This window comes from Maniola jurtina, chromosome 3 (genome assembly GCF_905333055.1).
Source record: "Maniola jurtina chromosome 3, ilManJurt1.1, whole genome shotgun sequence".
Classification (NCBI taxonomy): Eukaryota; Metazoa; Arthropoda; class Insecta; order Lepidoptera; family Nymphalidae; genus Maniola; species Maniola jurtina.
In genome coordinates, this window is record NC_060031.1 from 6,033,566 (window position 1) to 6,053,289 (window position 19,724).

Below are 19,724 nucleotides of genomic sequence, written 5' to 3' on the forward strand. Positions count from 1 at the left end.
TAGGTAGATAATACGGATGATCAAGTTTTACCTAACGATTGTTGAAGTCAAAAATTTTTTGAGCATTTTAATATCTCTACTTTTGTATTTCTTCTTTTTTCGCCTACACTACAGATCTGGAAAGACAAACAGCAGGACGGCAGACCGCAGAACGTCACACAGTGGACCGCCACAAGTATTCACACAGTTCACTTCCTAGTGAAAACCTACTTTATAAAAGCCATGTGTCTTTTCATCACGCGTTTTATTTGCCCAAGACTTTTTTCATTCACAAAATCTTGATTTATCAACATAGTTGACATTTAACAACATGTATTCGTATAAATAAATGTTATAGCTACAACAGATAAGAAAATGCACTGAACAGACTTTCCTACTAGTAAATATGTATTAGAGGTAGCATTATAAAACACCTGTCTTACTCCGAATACCATGTTTACTATTTGAGGACTTATCTTGGAGCGCGCAGATTTTATCCGATTCTTAATTAATGTGACGTATGAAACAAGCTACCGTACAGATGGTTGGGCACACGCCAACGTGTTCTTTTTGCTCCACACACAAAATGTAGTGAGGTGCCAAACAATTATTTATCGATATTTTTAACGAAATTCTCTTTATTATCATAATATTGCTAATGGAACTAAAGAATTACAGTACTTATCTACCTGGTAAGAATGGAAATCACTGACAAAGATGACGTGTGATAAATACGGTGATGATTATTTGAATTAAATGAACATAAAAGTATCGAAACGTGACACGGAAGTATCAAGGTTGTAAAGTTAGCTTTACACAGAGGACGTGGCGTTGGTCACGTTTCATGGTGTCCCATTGAAGCTTCAGCCTGGCGAACGTGTTCTAAAGACCTATTTGATTCATAGAGGAAACAAGCGCAGTCCGAGCAAAATCAGTGACATATCTCTCTTGTAGCTTTTGCTTTGATGAATCTTCAATGGTCGCGAGAAAGCATTGTCGCATATCCCAAAGGGTTTCAGAAACTCTCCTGGAGTGAAGGTTAGCTCATTCTACATTAACCAGGTAACTGAAACGCAGTGGATTCACAAACCAATCACATTATTAAAAGTTGACGTGATAAAATTGTCATGTTATCCTTAATAAAATATGATCTGATTGGTCTGCTGAACATCCGTTTGTCACAATGTTTTCGCTCCATTTCGCTTCAGTTAACAGACATCCGGTCATCAGTTAAACTTTCAATCAATTTTAAAGAATCAATTTCAATTTTAAAGAAAGTTTAATATCTACATCTCTGAGGTCAAGTTGGATAACGATAAAATCCGCAGTCGCATCACTACAATGTTGTACTTACCGTCTGTCTATGTAGTGAATACTCTAGGAATGAGACACTGAATGCGACGGCAACCACAAATCAGTAGCTGCTTTGTTCTTTCACGAACGCAAACAATTCGACGAGAAATCGGTGCTGAACTATTTTAAAGATAAATGCGTCTACTTATATGTAAAATGTTAAGTTTCTCTCCGATTATCTTACTCCATTGTTAAGAGTTGCTAATTAGTTTCTTCTCTAATTAGGTACTTTTTTATTTTCGCTTTGAACGTAATTTCTATGTTATACCTGAGTGCTTGCTAGAACTTCCCTATACCTAAGCTAAGAGACATGGCTAAGCTGCTAGAATTTTGGAAAATATTAGACATTTACGAGCATCGTCCACGGCGACTTTTTGTTGTGACACATGTATCGTGAACGCGATTCTAAATCGCGACAGTAGGGGTGCAGAATCCGGGGCAAAGGTGCACGGACTAGTGACATCGCTACAGCTATATCGTAACTTTTTGCATCTGTATCGCTGCAAAAAATCACATCCGACAATCTTCCTTAATGTTCCTCAAAGGTTTTGCCTTTTGTTTGAATGATTTTACATTTAATAAATAAAGTTATAATCACCGATTTCAGTTTATATGCTAAATAAATCTTTCTTATAAAATTATGACTAGAAAGTTCCTCACAGATGATCGGTTGAACTACAATCCTACACTACAAATCTTTCAGTTTAAAAGGACACTTGCTTGTAGGGTGCTCATCCGCCAGTGGAAAAGAACTTATCACTAACATAATGTAAAATAGAAGAGGAACTAATTGTACAATTTAAACCTTTTGTTCAAGCACTCTATATGTAGTGTAACGAAAGTTGAACACGGTCATTACGTGTTTTGTTCTGGCTATTCGGGAATGTTGTTTTGTTTCTAGATCTAATAGTTAGGGATATCGCCGTGCATTGGGACTCGCTCCCAGTTTATTTGGAGATGTTTGGTAATTATCTACATTGCATTGTTAAGTGTTACGAACGTAAACATGGACGTTGTTTGCGATATAAACAGTCATCAGCAAGTAGCAACTATTTGTTGTTGTTATTCAAACAACAGCTTATGAGTACCTCTAGCTCTAACTGTTACCAATTATCACATTAATATCATAGTATTTCACTCTATTGAATATATAGATTGATCAGTTACCGTGACTTTGTCCCCGTGGACTTAGGTTTTTAAAAATCCCATAGAAACTCTTTATCTTCCACGATAAAAACACATCAATCCGTTGATCTACTGCGGCGTGATTGAAGGATAAACCAACAAACAAACGCACGCATTTATAACATGGATATTGATATTTTTATCCGTGATCTCGAAAAAATCATATGGTCTACATTGTTTTGCTAACTAATCCGTTTATCTATAATTGCCATAGGTACGTACGTACCTGTAACTAATAGAAATTGAATATTTTACCATCGTATTTCAGTCCACTCTTTGACCACTGAACTATTGAGGTTAAATTAAAAAGTATGCTAGGCAAAAGGAACCCAACAAGAACTCCAATAAAAATCTTTAAAACAACTTGATAACAAAACTCGAACGGCAGTTTTATTAGTATCAATTTCTTGCAAATCTCGGCCACTCAAAACGTTACCGAACAAACAACCTCCTGGTTAATTAAAGTATGAAACGTTGGTGGATGAAAATTAAATAGGCTCTAGCAAATTGCGTTTAAACGAGGGTTCTGATCCGAGCCGCTTTGTGCTAGTGGCGACTTTGTAAGGTTTTGCTTTGCCATGGTCACTTTTATGTCGCCGAAAATTGTATTAGCGCAACTCCTGTATCATGTTTTGCTTCTGGTTTTCAAGGTTTGTTTATTTCATCACACGCAATTATATTAAACATGTAAATAAGAAGTAGATACGCGAGATACGTATCTAATATTTAGACTTAAAACTACAACACTTAGATTTGTAGAGCGCTGTCTCTTCTACGTGGTATTGTCATTGCTTGAAGCACAACTAATTGCATACATGCAACGACCACATGATATGTACGTAAGAAGTTTATTGCGAAAAAAAAATACGGGCTACTACTATTTTTTGTAACTTTGTATCAATTTTGATAGCTTCACAGGAAGTCACCTTTTTTTCTAGGTAGGTATACCATGAAGTTTATAACTTTCTAAGTCTAAACTAAGTAATGTTTCACGTCTGCAATTTATATCTTCATTGCGTAGTAAAAATCAGTTTCATTTTGAATTGCTCTATTGATCGCACAGTTTACTACTTTTCAGATAAAAAGAAGTTCCGAAGTGAGTTCTAACATTTTACTTGTATTGTAATTTTGTAATCCATTATCCAATATTCATAATAATATAACACTATGTTCTATCGCAATTCACACCTGTAATAATCGTCTTTTCAATATGCAATGCAAAGGATAAATCTTTTTATATGTGCCTATAGACAAGTTTTAGGAGTAAGATACTATTTTTATACAAAATGTTATCTTTCGCTGCTATATTTTATACTGTAGTTTCTAAATTGTGCAATAGGACAGTAATAAAAATCGGTTCTTTTCCGTATAGTTCCTCTGATCGCGGCATTTATTGCATCTCGGAATAATAAAAGTTTCCGCAAAGAGTTCTAAGACAGAGCTCGTTTACAAGTTTTAAAACTCTGTACGAACTACTCCTTCATTTATTTTAAAAAACGATCTTTATATAAAAACTAGTTATATAAAAATTGTTGTCGCTGCAGCGTTTATTGATCATTTCATTAGCTTGATTTAAATAATAATATTTTATTTTATGTAGATACCTACTTAATTTACTTTATATTTGAGTATTTTTAGTATGAATATTAATTATTTTATTTTAATTCTATATATTTTTTGGGGGTTTACCTTAATAAGGAAACTATATTATTATTTTTACTCTCATTTATTTATTACATTATTATTAGTTTACCTACTAGCAAACGCCCGCGGCTTTGCTCCCGTGAGGGTTCCGAAAAACTCGGTCTTATTCCTTGTCTACATAAGGGTCTATAAAGGGAACCTTTGTGCAAAATTTCAGCTTTGTATGTCCATGGTTTGGGCTGGGCGTTGATGAGTCAATCAGTGAGTGAGTCAGGAATTTTCTTTTCATTGTATGAGATAATAATTTTAGAGTAACATAACCTGGCATTTTTATTCGATGAAAATTATTTTGCCCTTGACTGCAATCTCATGTCCTGGTGATAAAATACAGAAGCAGGGTAATCTGGAAGGAGTAAGGCAGTTTTATAAAACCTTTCAGGTATTCATTCTAATCCAATCCATCAGCCTGTATGCGTCCACAGCTGGATTTGCTCAGAATAGGCCTTTTGAAGTTCGCACCACAAAACACGGTCCTCTAGCCTTCCTCATCAATCGCTTCCCGCCACTTTCAGGGCTGCTCAAAATCGGCCAGTTGCGGTCCCCGTACTTTTAAAGATAAAGATACCATTTCTATTAGATATGTTATTTATTCCGTAGGTTGTAACTAGCTACGGCCACAACCTTTCAGAACATCAGACCTGAGCCAATTCGAAAATTACAAATTCCTAATATGCTCTAGCCGGGAATCAAAACCACACACTTCCATAAGACCGGAGTCATCTCAAATGCATAAGGCGGTCGTCAAAAGTTTCGATATCATGCCTGATTATTTAAATTAGATGCCATGGTTAAGCAACATGAGAAATGTTGTTTAAACGGATGGATGTACGAGTAACTAAATGGGATTATGGGTAAACATCAATTAGTTAATTAACAGCAGCTGCATTCTAATCAACTAATTAATTTGTTTCAAGGAACTTAACAATGAAACACAGTTTCAAGCAGGATATTTGAAACAAAAACAGTGTAGAAATATTTTTACATTCAAATAAACTTTTTCAAAACTAGAAACAAGGAAGTAATTTTTGAATCGTCAAATGCATGATGGTTCGAAATGCCTTTCCTACTGAGGAGAAATTCGGCGGTTTCTCTTTTTAAAGATCCGATGTACAATATTATAAGAATATTCACTTATATTGTACAGCTTTTATTTAGCTATATTCTGTAAAGAGAAATATCTTATGAAAACCTGCTTAATACTCGTATCTTAGAAGGATATAATGTGCTACCCGCCAAGCCGCAACGTTTATTTATTCGGCAACTTCTATATAACTAAAGTAACTAAAATGCAAATATCTTACTTAACTGGTGTAGTGTTTTACTTGATAATAGTACGTACCTAGTCATTTATTTAGTTACTTCCGTCACTTAAAACTCTATCTGCATGCAATTTTCCCATTGAACTCTATTGTTTATTTGGGCAACTTACACAACAAAAAGACAAGTTCTTTTTAATCCTTCCTCAGTAGTGCTATTATTGATTTATAGAGATGAAGTATCTTACTAATATAATAAAGGTGAAAGTTTAGATGTTTGTTACATCTTCACGCCACAGTGAGAGCCAAACCAATTTGACTGAGAATGGAAATAGTTTATAAAATTATACCCCGAATTAACACAATGCATAGACAACGTACTTTTTATTCCGGAAAGTCAAAAATTTTTCGAACAAGATTTTAAAAATCTAAATCGAAACGGCCGTGACGAATTTGTGGGCATTATCTAGGTGCAATGTAGAGCTCTGTTGACAGCTTTCGAGTACCTACGGAACCGTAAAAATGGATAAGCATTGCAGTGATTGATGTTTATCGAATTTTAGAATATTTACCACGAAAGTATCAAGCAAACGTTGGCGATGCGCGTACTCTTATTGGAGTTCAAAACAAAACGAGCATGTCGCATGTAGGCGATGGCTCGTTGAAGCAAAATTATATGCACTCAACAAATACAGCCGACTCCGAGCGTCGCAACGCCAATTCACCAAATGTTGTGCATTGCATGTACCCGATAAATTTTCGCTCGCGACTCTCTTGCCAATAGCAGGCAATAAATGTTGGGAATGAACTCTGATTTAAACAAATTCATTCCTTATTTTTTCATATGCAAACTATATTTAAGAGAAGTTCCTTTAGTGCGCTCTCTATACAAACGTAGTTTGAATATTTAATAACAAACTCCATAAAATTTTGTAGCTATACCTTCTTGAAATGAATATCTATTTCTTCGGTTATTTCCATAAAAATATGTTCTTAGTTGTAAAGTTACACGGACTCGAAGACTAACATACAAATTTACACATAGATTTAGCTTTAAAACTACTCATTTTTACGGAAATTTGGTATACCACAGACATAATTACCTACTTACTTATATTTTGATTCTAGAATGTATCTACAAAATTTCTTTGAATTTGATCGGTTAGTTTCAAATGAGAACCAAACTACGTTTGTTTGGAGCACGCCACACATAAGTCCTCTTAACGTTTGTTATTAAAAAAAATTACGACGCTTATTTCTTCACCAGGGCTGCATAAGTCATGCGGAACGTCTTATGTGCACGAGAAAGCTATGACGTGTTTCAATTTTAAATAGAAAATGTGAATCGCGAGCTGCTTGGATATTTCGTGACAATCTGTTGAGTAGTTCTCGACGAGACAAAAGAAAAACTCGCTAAGATGCGACTTGTAAGACCTACTTCCTATTTAGAATGCACACTCACTTTCACTAAGGCTCGCTAAGTCCATGATTTGTTGTTCCAAGATTTGATGTTTCTTTTTTGCAGAGAGAGCGTTGTTTAAAATAGATAAAATATGGCTTATACTAAGCGATGTGATGCCGATTGCAGTGCATGCTTTCTGTAACGATGCACCTGTTCTCTTCTTATTTATATACTGGAGTTTGACCCACGTCAGATGCATGTTGTTATTTCTTACATCATAATTCTTTGCTTTCCTGTTGCTATGTACCTATATCTTTTCTAAGAATACGTACGAGATACGTTTCCTGTTCTACTCCTCGTACGTATTCCACGTACGAGGAGTAGAACAGGAAAAATCATAGTGAATCGTTGAATTTTTTTTTGTTTAGTTCTCGAAAATAATCTCGTCTGATCTTATGCTAAGTATATAATTGGTCAAGTGAGTGTAAAAGAATACATATTATAAGTTAGGGTTCCCTACTCAAGGGGGTAAATCACAGTTTTCACTTGTTTATTAACAATACTTTATTATTAATGATACATGAAGAAATAAATAGCTTATTTTTAATTATTTATTTGCTATTTAAATAACCACATGATCTGGATTGGAAGAGCTCGGACTTAATCGTGTGTGTTACCAATACGTTATCACAATAATTTATCAACGCGATAGTCGCGAGACAGCACGGAAATAATTAATTAACCTGTAAGTAACCAGACGCATTTTATCCGAGGGATCGCATTCAGTGTGGAATAATGAATGAAACTTCGCCGCTGCGTCACCAGCCAATGATGATAGAAATCGGTGACAGATAAGATAAAGTGATAAAGAAATACAGTGCTAATTTAGGCTCTTTTTTAACCCCCGACCCAAAAAGAGGTGTGTTATAAGTTTGACGTGTGTATCTGTGTGTCTGTGTATCTGTGTACCTGTCTGTGGCATCGTAGCGCCTAAACGAATGAACCGATTTTAATCTAGTTTTTTTTGTTTGAAAGGTGGCTTGATCGAGAGTATTCTTAGCTACGAGTACAATCCAAGAAAATCGGTTCAGCCGTTTGAAAGTTATCAGCTCTTTTCTAGTTACTGTAACCTTCACTTGTCGGGGGTGTTATAAATTTTTAATTTACACTAGTCGTGAATGCGAACTGAAGTTTACCGTTTAATGACAACAATAATTCTAAAAGTTGCTCTCTACCAAATGTCTGTAAAAGTAAAGTGTCAGTAATTTTTAGTACCTATGTTGCTACAAGTTATCCAAGTTAAACTCAATAATTGACAAAAAGTAATAATCGACACTATTAGTAATAACAAAATTTTTCTTTCATGCGTGCATCGAATGTGTTCGCGGCTAACTTTCGTGTTGTGATGTGTTGAGGAAAATTACGTTTGTATAACGTAACTTTAACAAGGGTCCCTCCGTCACTTACTCCATAGAATCGTAGTTTGATTCTCATTTGAAAATTAAATTCTCTATCAAAAATTTTTCTATCAAAAAGGCCCAACTTTGTGCTCGTTTTTTCAGACAATGAAGTGATTTAACACACTTTGTAAAAGTATTCGATCTTTCACCAAATAAGACTAACCCGACATAAAGTCATGAGTCTTCTTTGCAATGTATAACTTTGTTATGGTTTACAAAACATCTTATTCAACCTTTCTTATGTTAGTAATATCGTTACTTACCTTGTATGCCTACATCTCTCCCTGACTCATACATACTCTATGGATAAGTAATATTATTTTTAAAAAATGCACTCGAGTAATCCGATATTGTTCAGTAAAAACGACTTATTATAGCTGATATTTACTTTAACAATTTCATTTCCTTTTATTTGATTTTAAAATTAACTCAATGCGGAGTTTGTTACTTTATTTGCTTCAGCGTACATTTTTTAATTTTCACACTAAAAGGTACGTGTACTAGTGTCCCCATTGACATATCAATGTCACCTTCGGGAACCATTTGTATCCTAAATAAAAAAGTGTAATAAAACTAACCTCACAACTATGTAGTAGGTGGGTACATTTTGAAATTCATAACAAGTTTTTATGTTATCAATTTTTTGTTCCAATTCCGCAGCTGTCTCCCCGATACGACTCCCACACGTCATTTCTGGAGAAATATGCAGGTTGGTTTTAGGGTGGGGTTTTATTCCCGGCTGAGTCAGTTAGGAATTTACTACAATTTTAATTAGCTGAAAGGCGAAAAAACGGGTAAGCTAGTTTTTGAGATTTCTTCCTTCTATGTATGTTATTATGGTCCGGGGCATATACGCACCTCTAACTTTTTGAATTTATGTGCATTTTACACATTAAAAAAGAAAAACATCTTTAGGAAATGCCTGAGAGTTCTCTATTATGTTCTCAAAGAAATCTACCACTCCGCACTTGAGCAGGGTATTGGACCAGTCTAAACCCATTGAGAAAGAAACAGAAGAAGAAAGAAGCCCACCCAGAAGAAAGAACCCAGAAGAAACTCATGCCCAGTTATGAGTCGGCGATGGATTTACATGATATAATCATCATCAATTCAAGTCAAGTCATAATAGCTATTTGCATGCCAAATTTCAGCCCAATCAGTCCAGTAGATTGAGCAGTGTGTTGATAGATCAGTAAGTCAGTCAGTCATCCAGTCAGTCAGTCAGTCAGCTTTTCCTTTTGTATATACAGATAAAAATATTGTACACTCTTCTAGATACTTATAGACAGTAGAGTTTTGTAACAATAGACACCTATGAACTGAAACACAATATACATACTGATATCTATCTTCAAGACTCTCAGCAGTCTCCCAGTTAAGCTCCAAGCGGAAACCGGTCAAGAGGGACGCGGGAGAGTCTTTCCAATTATGAAAATAATAAAAGATCTCAAGAAGTGCCATCTATGCGCCTTTATCAAGACCCAAGAAAAATGTCTCGGCTTGCAAATTTTGTGCAAGTCTTAAAAAACTTTTTAACACTTTTTATGGGATCGTAATTATAAAGACCTTTATACCTCTGTGGAATAAGTATTTTTCCGTTACGTAAATGCAGTTTATGTACTTATTATGGTTATGATTTGAAAATAAAAAGCTGTTCCATCAATTTAACAGTTTTTAATAACTACTTACAGAGCTATTCATTACAGAACAATAAAATGAGTTTTGCAACTTATAGACTGGTTCTAGTCATAATCCTACTTAGGTATTTGCCCTTCCTTCCTCAAGCGTACCCCATACAAATGAAGTTTAATTGAATATTGAGCTACACCTCAAAAAAAACATTCAAAATATTTTTATTCAATTAGACTTTTACAAGTTCTTTTGAATCGTCAAAAGCATCTACCACTGGTTCGGAATGCCTTTCCTACCGAGAAGAACCAGCAAGAAACTCGGCGGTTGCTCTTTTCAAAGATTTGATATACAATATTATACCATGTATAAAAGCAATTGAAGTCTCGAACCTCGAACACAGATGACTGATTTTTGCACAGGAAACTGATTAAGGTAACATTAATTTCTCACTTGCTTCTCAGTGCAAAAATATCAAGCAAAATTATTTTTAATTTAATAAATTATAATAATTTTTATTCTAGATCTAAAACTAAGCCTGATATTTTGTCTTTTCATGTATGTCAGCAACAGCAAATATAAATAAGTTATATTTATATTGAACACCCTTCAAAAACCTCTATTTTAAGGCAAATGAGGCAACTTTGTGTTAAAAAACATTATAATAAATAAAATACGAACAGCATTTCAAAACTGTTATGCTTAGCTGGCTAATTATTTTTATAGGGTTTTTTTATTTTAAAATATTTACCTACTAAGTAGCTAATGCTCGCGACATCATCCGCGTTTATTTAGGTTTTTAAATCTCGCGGGAACTGTTTGATTTTCCAGGATAAAAAGTAGCCGCTGTCACTCTCCAGGTTTTAACTGTATCCTGAATAAATTGCTATTAATCGTGTGTGCACTTTAACTTATTCATATTCGTAAAAAATCGATTCGAAGTTATTTTTACGAGTACGAATACGGATGAGTGCACTACCGCCCTCAGGGGTTTTTTGCCAATTCGGTACGGAACCCTGCAAGCGAATAATAAACGAATGCAAATACTGTTATGTGCCCGCTTGAACCGGGCGCCTTAAAAGCAAAACAACTCGTCATAAATATTGCCAAACCGCAGCAGGATAGAATCGAATATGAGGGAAAATAAAAAAAAATATGAAAATTTTGCAGTCGCAATCCCGGCTATCGCTATCAAAGCACGTCCAATCAAACGGGACGTGACAATGAATCAAAACCTTTCCGATCTGTGAATAGCTAGCTAACTTATTGGCGGTTCTTTATTTGTTGATTGCTGTTTGACACCTCCGCGGGTGGTATTCGGGCGGTATTTTTATTTAATTAACTTAGGCACTTGTCCCACCGCCCGCCGAGGACGCTCTTATCTATGGAGTGAAGTTAGCATAGCGCTCTCTCTATTACGTAATCTCATACAAATGACAGAGCAAAAAATCTCAGTGGGCATTAACCATTTTAATCACCAACCAATTACAAACAAGTTTTCAAAAAACATTCCAAATTCAATTCGAAAATGTTATCAAAAAACATTTGAAATGTAATTCGAGAACATAGTTTCGTTTGTGATTGTTTGGTGAGTCGAAATGGTTTATGCCCACTAAAAGTTTTGGCTCTGTCATTTGTATGGGATTACGTAACAGAGAGAGCGCTATACTAACTTCTTTCCATGGATAGAGTATAGCTATCGACTGTTTTCTTGCTTAAGAAAAAAATAATCGATGTATGGTTTTGTGTCAATGAAAGAGATAAATAAGTATATTAATAGTTGATGCTGGTTGTGCACACCATCTTGGAGAGCTCTCTTTGGCAACTGCCAAAGTAAGCCTGCCAAGTTATCAAAGAAAAAATTCGCTCAGCAACGTGGCGGTCAAAACAAAACCTATATCTCGGCTACCTTTCCCAACGACCGGCACTAGCAATTGCCTGCCTTTCGTATTCGCACATTCGTCGCATAGCCCAGCGTCAAAACTATCAGAACAATACACTTCTCGTCGCTCGCCAACTCTTTACCATGTACTTTTTAGCTCAACTCGTTTCTCGCTAATCGTCAGCGGTCAGACAAGTGCCTTATTCTGAGCGCACGTTCGCGGACCACGTGGGGCGGGCGGCAAGGGTGTATTACAATGCTGACTAATTTACGCGCGGTTTCACTTAGTTTTATTTTTTCCACAATCGCTTTTCCTCGCTTGGAACTCTGTTTAATATTTACGAAATTCGTTTCATTTCGAAGCCGGCTAAACACGATGTTAGACTCACAAATGTGTAAATATAAAACTTTTATTTTTTCCTTTTTTAAAAGAAATCTAATTAAACGTATTATTTTTGCTTATGAAAACTAATGTATAACAAAAAAAAACTGATACAGCCCTAATTCACTTGAAGGAACTTGATCCTGGGCTCGCACCTCTAAATTTTCGGATTTACGTGCTTTTTATACAAAGAAAACATCATAACTGAGTGTTCTCCGTAATAATCTCAAAAAGACGTGTCAAGTGTGTCAATCTACATTTAACCAGTGTGGTAGACTGTGCATTCAAATTCAAATTCAAAATATTTTGAATTTGAATTTCTGCTCATTCTGCTCCTCAGAATCAGACTCAGTAGTGGATGGTGATGGTGGATGTACTCGACTATCGTAGGTATATCTACGAGCTTAAATACAATCTTAAACCTATCCCTTTATAAAAGACTGAGATTCGTTTGTCAAGTAGGTAAGTACCAGAAAAGCTCTAAAGTATCTCTAATTGAAAGCAAATGCAACGTAAATAGGGGCCAAGTAAAATTCGCTTTGCGGACCTGCGCGGAAGATAAGACGATAATAATTCTTCGAGAAATGTCACAAAAGTTCATAACTGATAAAAGTTTCATCCCTTTCTTAAATTTTAATAGAGATTTAATTTTCGCGAGTTCTATCTAGGCTCGATAACAGAACTAGCTGTCACATTGTGAAACCCCATTTTGTATCCCCTACGACGTACCTACATTATGCGTTTTGCTGTGGCACCTAAATAGGTTTACTGGCCTTGCTAAATAGCAAGGTCAGTAAATCGTTTGGTAATTACGTAGCTTACAGCTAACTTCAGATATACAGAACCTTCAGGAAAAAAAATGTTTTACTTAATTTTTTTTTTCAAGTGCCCTGGGAGGTGTAGTATGTGACCCACGGCACTTGAACACATATAATGTAATGCACATAGAATAAGTGAGTTCAGTATCATTAAAGCAAGCGAACCACCAACAAGTCTTTGATTGGGCCTCCAACACTACAAGAACCTACAGATATCGATGGATGATCAGGTATTTTAAGAGGGCTCTCTCCGTCACTCGTTTCATACAATCGTAGTTCCAATTTCATTTGAATATTAAGCAACCAAAGTCCATGAAATTTTGCAGACATATTCTAGAAACTAATATCTATGTCTGTGGTTTTCCAGATTTCTGTTGAAATATTCGGTTTCAAAGTTACGCGGTCTTAAAAATTTACATACAAATATTTGAGCCCCTGTAATTTTAAAACTACACATTTTTAGAAAAATCTAAAACACCACAGACACAGATATTAGTTTCTAGAATATGTCTGCAAAATTTCATGGACTTTGGTTGCTTAATATTCAAATGAAATTGGAACTACGATTGTATGAAGCGAGTGACGGAGAGAGCCCTGTTAAGTACAATAATGTCATAATCTAGTACGATGATACAGAACCTTTCATGTACGAGTCCGACTTGCACTTGAAAGGTTTTTTTTAATACCGTTTGCTTTGCTTATTGTTAAAAAGAAAAAGAACACTAGGTACAAAGAAGTTTTAATAATACACTTTAAAAACTAATAACATAGACCTGCAGTATTATCAAGTTCAATAACCCCCAGGCCCCATACAAGATATTATGCGCGCGCCACGCAAGTTTGTAATTGAAAAAGTTCCCATCGTTTTTAACGTAAAGCCTTTATTTGCTTTTCAATTTATTTCACCGGTCTCGAGTGTTGTGTGTAATAATATCTAGGCTAAGTTTGTTTATTGAAAATTTAAATTTCGCTTATACGCTCGTCTAACATGCAGCTGTTATTACATTGTACGTCTGTTGATTTACTTTTTAACCCCAACCCAAAAAGAGGGGTGTTATAAGTTTGACGAGTGTATCTGTGTATCTGTCTGTGGCATCGTAGCTCCTGAACTAATGAACCGATTTTAATTTAGTTTTTTTGTTTGAAAGGTGGCTTGATCGAGAGTGTTCTTAGCTATAATCCAACAAAATCGGTTCAGCCGTTTGAAAGTTATCAGCTCTTTTCTAGTTACTTAATCTTCACTTGTCGGGGTCGTTGTAAATTTTTAATTTACACTTGTCGAGATACGTGTAAGGCACGCCAGCGCAATGGCAAGTCACTGGCAGCAAGCGAACCGTGGCTTAGCAGTCAGAGTCGAGCGTCGGGCGCGAACCCAGAAGACGCAGGTTCGAATGTTACCGGTTCCGCAATTTTTGATTGGTATTTAAAAATTATTTAGCCTTGAAGTTTAGATAAAAACACTTGATAACATAAAAATTATAAAATATTGTTTGTCTTTTAGTGAAAGTTAAAATACAGACAAACAGTCTTTAAATTATTGTTCATTGTTGTTTAATAACGATTAGTTCGTCAGTTTTATTAACCCTTAATTATCATTAAACTCACACTCTTATTCAGTTTCTAAGCAACATCGTTCTGGAATGCTGCTATGCTAAATCACTTGGCGTGTGGTGATATGGCTGTTTCGGTAGAGTGGAAACTAGCCACGACCGAAAATTTAGATTGAGTAAATTTCCAAATTGACTCGTCTCAAGTTAATAGACTAATTTGATATATGACAAATTGACTCAGCCAAAAATCGAACCCTTCTATCTTCCATTAATGATACCATAGCCAGCATAGCGCTCAGTACTGCGCTTGAGACATCGAGCTCCCACTGCAAACGTATTAATAAGCCAGAAAATATCTATTTCTGCAAAGTATATTATAGGTACCTACATTTTAAATAGAAGTTTTGATTTTTACTTGCAATTGAAATTCCCGATCACAACTGATTGAATTTGGTATCGATTTAGAACCCGTGCTCTATCCTAAGGATGCTAAAAATTATACGTAATAAATAAATAAATTATGTAAGTATACAACGCAGGCTAAAATTCAGCCACGTTATTTAACTAACGTTATTTTATGGGCTTAGCATTTTCAGGATTGAACAAACCCTCAATAATATCTAGGAATTACCTAAAAAACGATAGTTATCTACGCTAATAATAATATTATAAAAAGGTTAAGTTTGTTAGTTTATTTGTAGGAAGTAATCTCTGGAACTACTGTATTGATTTTGAAAATTCTTTCCCCAATAGAAAGCTACATTATGCCTAATGACATAGGCTATATTTTATTAACCAACAACCGTGCGAAACCGGGGTGGGTCACTAGTTTTAGATATGAATTAAAAAATATGGATTGGATACAAAATACTATGTATAAACTTTTTATCACGATATATCCGATACTGAGATTTATAAAAAAAATACTTAGCCACTTTTAACCCAAGTCTGAATAAAGCAGCAGTTAAAAGTGCATTTAATTTTTAAGTAAGCTCCTAACAGCTCTTTTTAACTTTTGCATAATTCAAGTTTTAATTTGAGTTGTGGCCTAATTTTTTTTAACTTTTAACAAAGTGAAATGCTTAGGAAATTAAATAACTTTGCCAGAGTTTAATCGTTTATTTTACATCGGATTCCGTTTAAACTGGGTGGTTATGGTATTTTATATAACAGTTTAGAAAAAAGTGTTTTACCTTAATAAAACAACATGATCAATGATTTTTCAAGCGCCTTTATACATTTTAAATGGGGTCTGCAAAATTCTTCTGATACCCCTACTACGGTTATAATATGCTGTCGATTTTTATTTTTTTCGCTACCGGCTTACGTCGAAAAAGTGGTAATTTGCAACATTTTACAAGTTTGACAAGCTTTTACGCCACAAGCGGATACGAAACCGGTATTCTATTGAATGTTTCATGATCTCTAAACTTTTCCCTCTAACATGCAAAATAGATTTTTTAAATTTTTTACAGAACCGGGAGATTTAAAATTACTTACGTCAGGGTTGGCATTGTTTTAAACTTATATTTTAAGCATGTTTTTTTATTTATAAAACAAATGCTATTTAAACATGTTTTGTACAGATTAAATTTATTTTATCTGTTTTTTTTCCAATCCTGGTTTACGTACGTTTTGTCTCAATCTTGAACATTCCAAGACCAATTTAGGATAACTATTTTCCGTATTAGTTTATAGTTATCATAATAATCAGGTGGTGCTAATGTCTAAAATCTCTAAAAATAACAATTAGTTTAGTCAAATATATCTGAGAGTTATTAAATAAAAGCTGTAAAATGTATCATATCAAAGCCTAATAGAGGCTTAAGGCGTGGAAACATTGTGTAGTACAATTTGTGATTGTTCATTGATAAGCACGTAATAAAGGGCCCGTGTAATTACAGCGTTAGTTTTTATTAGCGGAATGCGGTTAGGGCAATAGCACGCCATTGACAATAAACGCCACGTGGCGTGTGTCGTGAATAGGCTTACATGTGATACAGTTAAAGCTTTTCCACACGGGCATGCGTATTAAGAGTTTTTGAAGGGTCCAGCACCCTCCCACATTCCATATAAATCAACTGATTTAATTACTACTACCGGAACACCGGCCTGACCACACACAATATGTGTGTGTGTTGAGATCTGAGTTTTATTTTACCATTACGTTTCGGGCACCGATAAATTGGCGGGCGGAAAATAAATGTCGCTGCTTTACCATAGTTCTTTACGTAGTAATAGTATTCCGTGGTTCTTGAGAGACATACCTCAAAGAGATAAAGAGTAACATAATTACACATCCGAAAACACTTTTCAGTGATCATACAACTAGGTGACCCACTCTTAATATGTTACGGCTATGAAAGTTTCTGAAGCATTAACGCTATTCTGTTATCACTTTAGAAGAACCCAGAGGAAAATTAAGTAGATCTGTAATTTTATTCAAGCAGGTACTTGCATTACCTACGTTAAATTATTACCTACCTAATGTTTATTCTCGACATCTCTTCCGTTTATTCCGTAATTACGTTTACTGTACAGTGTACCCACCATTACGCTCGACATCCGTTCGTGTGTTAGGACTCTAATGTATTTGAGTTGCCCTAATCGTGTGTAAATACGACGGGAACTCGTATGCCGCACGTCGTTAGCTTCAATAAGCTACATCCATAAATAGTTTGTTTGATGGAAACATTCGTCATGCCGGCTGAAGTCTGCTCGTGTAGTGAACCGACGAGAGCTAATCGGCTTTTCTCCTAAATCTATGCGAAATAGATACATCAAATACTAACTACCTATGTAGTAACTGCAAACTCTAGGTTTACAGGGTGTTACCAGAACGCTAGCAAAAACTTAAAGTTATTATTACACAATCCAATACCAATAAGCATATTTTGCTTTATCTTGTAGTTTTAGTGATTTAGTATTTTTCAAATCCGCATTGTATAGCGTGCAAAACTTGGTTCAATGCCCCACCTGCGACTTTGAGTGGCCTATTTATGGGACGTTCGTTGATCTCAAGCGTCAGTCAGATGTTTTATTGTGAACTTTAAAAAATACAGGTTTTTTTTTAATTCGTGTTTTTTATGGTATCTTACCAGTAACCATCAGTACTATCACCTGCTTTTGTTTTTGCTAGCGTTATAATCACAAAGCTCAGTCTCTGACATTCAACGTTATGATACTTTGTCGTTACGCTGTTGACAGAGCGGTCGTGGTCGTCACTGTAGCACGCTTACCAATGCGTCTCCAGTACCATACTCTCTGATGAGTGCCTTCATTGTGCATGTAAGGGTACGTCCATCGCTGGCCTCACGTGGTCTGTCCATCTCATTGGCTGCTCTAGTGCCCTTTACTTTTCCTGTAACTACCAGATACTCAATGGCGACATCGTCGCGGCTAGATATTATTGGCGTCGATTCTTTTGTTTTTCTCTAAACTAAATTTAGAGTATCTTTTTCTTGTTATTTTTTTTTTATGAAGAATATGAGCCATGCTAATCATGACTGATTTTCTTTTTATTTTGCAATTCAGTCCACTCCTGAACCGTTGAGCTATTAAGGCTATTCTAATTATTTTGCTAAAAAAAAAGGAAAATGAATTTTAAATTATCATCTTCAAACAATGCTACTCTACAAATAATACAATGTTCAAGGCTGGCACGTAAAACCACGAGGTTTGCCAGTTTTAATTTAAATAAAGATTGTCTGTCCTTTTCGTATTACCTTGGTAAGAAAAAGATACGAATACTCCAAAATTTACTTACGACCAGAATCAGTATCATTATGTGACTATAGAAAGTAGAAACGAAGATATAGACTCTTTCAATAACTTAGACTGCGAATAAGAAAGAATTTGAGGAAATTCCAACGGAAAACTCCACGTGAAGTTCTTAGCAAAGTATATTAGAAAAAGTATCTGCTATTTCTAATACCGGGACAGGGTATCGCAGAAATAATTCAAAAACATGTATCACTAGCAATCAAAGAACAGTAAATAATTAAACTGTGACGTTATGCAAATAGCTAAACTCTAATAGCCTAGTGGTAAGAACGTCCGACTCGTAATCGGTGATCGAGGGATCGATCCCGGGCACGTACCTTTAACTTTTCAGTTAGATGCGTTTTAAGCAATTAAATATCACTTGTTTTTACGGTGAAGGAAAACATCGTGAAGAAACCTACATGCCTGAGAGTTCTCCATGTTCTCAAACGTGTGTGAAGCCTGCCAATCCGCACTGGGCCAGCATGGTAAACTATGAATAATAATAGACATCAGTTCAATAGCCTACCTATCTAATAGTATAAAAATGTATATTTTTCAATTTTTATTCTAAAATCTCTACATAAGGTTACCGAGGTAGGTAAACTTTTGAAAGTATCTTTAAAATGGCAAACTTTTTCCGCATCACACCTGAATATATCCATTTGCGTGCTTTAAAATTCAATTTTAGATAGGGAGCATGTAAATCGGAGCGTTATCGGGAATCGATATTCATCGTGTATTCACTTGAAAGTAAAATGTGCAATCCTTCTAACTATCGAGTAAAGGGGAAAAGGGGAAAGGTGAAAGGTGGGAATCAGCAAAAGCTCCGTCAGCGGAATCAGTAAAATGCATTGTCTACCGGCCGAGCGGAACGGCGGGTTGCGGCCGTACGCCGCGAAATAGCATTCGTTTCCATTCCAACCGAGCTGCGTTGTCCGCCAAACTTAATTGCTCTATTGTTAATTACGTAACGTTTCAACGTTCACCGCATTTTGCATTGTGACTAATTCGCATGAGACCACTATTAATTATAAGTTTTAATATCGGCACTGGAGCAATTCGAAGCGGTCAAAGTAGTGCAACGCTTTGTGCTTTGTTAGCTCTATTTCAGAGAAATTAAACCTTTACATCTAACTTGCAGCGGAACAAAGAAGTGCTTAAATACTGAGTCGTGGCAAAATCATGTCTTTCAAAAGCGCATGCAATTTCTATTGTCTAATTTTCTAGAAATATTTTCTTAATAAGTAATTCCATAATTTTGAGTTATTTCATAGAAATTACTTCATCATTAACCCCCGACCCAAAAAGAGCGGTGTTATAAGTTCGACGTTTGTATCTGTGTATCTGTCTGTGGCATCG

At 35.4% G+C, this 19,724-nt stretch overlaps 1 protein-coding gene and 2 long non-coding RNA genes across 7 annotated transcripts in view; 2 read left to right on the top strand and 1 right to left on the bottom strand.

Annotated features, from left to right (window-relative positions):
* Nucleotides 1-19,724, bottom strand: part of LOC123880913 (RNA-binding protein Musashi homolog Rbp6) — a 656,888-nt gene that overhangs the window by 512,833 nt on the left and 124,331 nt on the right. The gene's annotated exons all lie outside the window — the stretch shown is intronic.
* The window catches only part of LOC123880918, a 210,254-nt gene that overhangs the window by 114,502 nt on the left and 76,028 nt on the right, over nt 1-19,724 (top strand). The gene's annotated exons all lie outside the window — the stretch shown is intronic.
* On the top strand, nt 3,030-18,381 carry LOC123880920. Its single transcript, XR_006799372.1, has 3 exons — nt 3,030-3,040; nt 6,065-6,069; nt 18,303-18,381. It is a non-coding gene; the product is annotated as an uncharacterized LOC123880920 (long non-coding RNA).